The sequence below is a fragment of the Dendroctonus ponderosae genome, unplaced genomic scaffold, assembly GCF_020466585.1.
Source record: "Dendroctonus ponderosae isolate FM_Combo_2020 unplaced genomic scaffold, Dpon_F_20191213v2 Dpon_F_20191213_12, whole genome shotgun sequence".
Taxonomy (NCBI): domain Eukaryota; kingdom Metazoa; phylum Arthropoda; class Insecta; order Coleoptera; family Curculionidae; genus Dendroctonus; species Dendroctonus ponderosae.
In genome coordinates this window covers 87994-89683 of record NW_026017316.1, presented here as the reverse complement: position 1 = coordinate 89683, position 1690 = coordinate 87994, and the positions used below count along the sequence as shown (strand labels likewise).

The 1690-nt window shown below is 42.8% G+C and overlaps 1 protein-coding gene across 2 annotated transcripts in view; it reads right to left on the bottom strand.

The window, feature by feature from the left end:
• Positions 1-1690, bottom strand: part of LOC109545104 (death-associated protein kinase related) — an 84511-nt gene that overhangs the window by 80970 nt on the left and 1851 nt on the right. The window lies entirely within an intron of this gene.

Below are 1690 nucleotides of genomic sequence, written 5' to 3'. Positions count from 1 at the left end.
AGTGCCATTTGATTGACATTCTCACGGTTTTCAGATTAAAGTGTCTTCTATAGACCATGTTAAATTCAAGTTGCTTCTTGCTTTGGATGCGAAGTTTCGACTATTTCAAGCGCAGTGAGCAGTTTGAAGGAAGACGTTCATTTCGGGGCTAACATTCACTATGCCGTCAAAAACCCAGATTTAGTGCTATTTGATTGACATTCTCACGGTTTTCAGACTCAAGTGTATTCTTTAGACCGTGTTAAATTCATGTTGCGTCTTGCTTCGGATGGGAAGTTACGAATTTTTCAAGCGCAGTGCCTTGTTGGAAGGGAAACGTTTATCCAAGCCTGCAAAAATCCAGATCTAGTGCCACTTGATTGAAATTTGCAGCACTTACAAACCCAAAAGTCGTCTATGGACTGTAGAATTTCAAGTTGCTACTTCTTGTCCTCGATTAGAAGTTACGCGTTTTGAAGTCTGAGCATGCAATTGTAAGTGTCAAAAGGTGACAGTTTCAATTGACACATTCCAGCCGAAATGTCGCTGTCTTCTTGTCATCTCATTTGTCACCTGTCTCTTTTCAGTCCACATGACTAATCACTGGTGCGCACTCGTCTCTCTCTTAGTCCGGTCGGATTCAGGTTAGTTCCGAATGAAAATCGACTGGATTCGAACGTGCGCCACTGGATTTTCAGTCTTCTTCCTTCCGAACATGGCAATGTGGCAATTGGCCAAAACGGCTTGATGCGACCGTATTATTTTTACTAATCGCCCCCTATTGGCTCGATGATGCCGTTGACCTTATTTTATTTCCATTCATTAGTGTTTGGGTGTGAAAATGCCCGAACCTCCGTCTGGATGCATCCGGACAAGTCGGCAATTTCCTGTTGGAATCGATGCAATCAAAGACATTTTCAGCGGAAAAATTGATGAAATCCAACCTCTCGGATCGCGAATTAGCTGAACGCGTGTGTGAGTGTGTATCCTTGAGCGAAACGTGCAATTAGTGGCATTTTTAGCCAACAATTAAGCTAAATGGCTTCCTATCTGTAGCGCAACACTGTTCTTTGTCGTGCGGTGTCATTGCGAAATAACGTGTTGCAACATGGCAACCAGCCGGTTCTCTTGCCTTGCTTATTTCGTCTAGGAGGCACCATTCAAGTGCGCCATTGTTCGAGAAAATGGGTTTTACATGGGCACCCATTCGCCCCCTATCTAGATGGTGCTCGGGGGAATTTCAACACTTTCTGTGTTGAGTCATGTTGGTTTTTTCGACGCAATTTTTCCTGCAAAATCGCCCGAAACATCAGCTTTTGCAATTTATCGATTTTCGTCCACATGAGGCTGCGCCCCTGAAAATGTTAATTTTCCTGCCCCTAGGGGCCCCTAGAGTTATATCAGTTAAAATGCATGAGATTTCACCTCGACTGAGTCGTTTAAAGGCAATTTTGAAGATTTGGACCGTTTTAGGGGCCTTGCCCCCTAACGAGCCCCTGAAATTGGCTAAATGTGGGAACCTGAAAAATATTACTTACATATTGCAAACATTTGTCGAAATGACTTTTTATCGGCAATTTTCGTTTGGGTAAATGGATGGCCCCCTAAAGTAACCAACTTGTTTTGCTCAAGGCTATTGAAAATTGAAGTTTTCAAGCCCCTAAAATTGACTAATTAAGACCGCAAAAATTATTTATGGGTGGTAAAAATC